This window comes from Carcharhinus amblyrhynchos, chromosome 35, assembly GCF_965287045.1.
Source record: "Carcharhinus amblyrhynchos chromosome 35, sCarAmb.v2.hapA, whole genome shotgun sequence".
Taxonomy (NCBI): Eukaryota; Metazoa; Chordata; class Chondrichthyes; order Carcharhiniformes; family Carcharhinidae; genus Carcharhinus; species Carcharhinus amblyrhynchos.
This window is the reverse complement of record NC_137358.1, coordinates 4,786,280-4,787,580: the sequence shown is the minus strand read 5'-3', so window position 1 is coordinate 4,787,580 and position 1,301 is coordinate 4,786,280.

The following is a 1,301-nucleotide window of genomic DNA, read 5'->3' as shown; positions in this document are numbered from 1 at the left end:
CTCACTAAATGATTGTTTGACAGTGATTACTCCCCCCCCACCCCCCCGCCCACCACCAACCAGATAAGACGTTCCTGTATCTCTTGGATATCTTTAGTGACCCCGGTGTTTTTACAGGCAATTAGGTCCAAGTATAGTGTCACAAAAGCAGCAATCCCAAGACAGCCTATGCTGCGTTACCAATCTTTCCGGATTTTGGGTTGAGCCATGGGCAGTTCGGGCTGTGTAAAGTGGGATGGGGGGGCGTGGTTCAAAGGGTCGCTTGGAGTAAGGGAATAGACTAGCACGTTGCCTCGGAGAAGCAGCCAGCATAATCAAAGACCGCACGAGTCTCGGACATTCTCTCTTCCACCTTCTAGATACAACTAACTCAAGAACAGCTTCTTCCTTGCTGCTGTCAGAATTTTGAATGGACCTACCTCATATTAAGTTGGTCCTTCTCTATTTCCTAGCTATGACTGTGACACTACATTCTGCATCCTCTCCTTTCCTTCTATATGAACAGTATGCTTTGCCTGTATAGTACACAAGAAACAATACTTTTCACTATATCCCAATACATATGACAATAATAAATCAAATCATATACATTAAGTTGATCTTTCTGTACACCCTAGCAATGACAGTAACACTACATTCTGCACCCTCAACTTTCCTTCTCTACGAATGGTATGTTTTGTCAGTGTAACGTGCAAGAAACAATGCTTTTCACTGTATCCCAATATATGTGACAGTAATAATCAAATCAGTTCAATACTCTATAACAGTATGTTTGTGTCCCTATTGCTCGCAAGAAATAATACTTTTCACTGTATCCCAACACGTGATAATAATAAATCAAATCAAATACATCAAGCTGATCTTTCCCTATGCCCTAGCTATGACTGCAACACTACATTCTGTACCCTCTCCTTCGCCCCTATGTACTCAGTGAAAGGTATGCTTTCTGTGTATAGCATGCAAGAAATAATACTTTTCACTGTAACACGGGTGTGACAATAATAAATCAAATCAAATATATTAAGCCGATTTTTCCCTACACCCTATCTATGACTATAACACTACATTCTGCAGCAGCTCCCTCTCCCTCTCCTTATGTATTCTATGAATGGTATGCTTTGTCTTTATAGCACGCAAGAAATAATACTTTTCACTGTATCCCAATTCATGTGATAATAATAAATCAAATACATTAAGCTGATTTTTCTCTACACCCTACCTATAACTGCAACACTACATTCTGCACCCTCTCCTTCTCCCCTATGAATTCTATGAACGGTGTGCTTTGTTTGTATAGCACG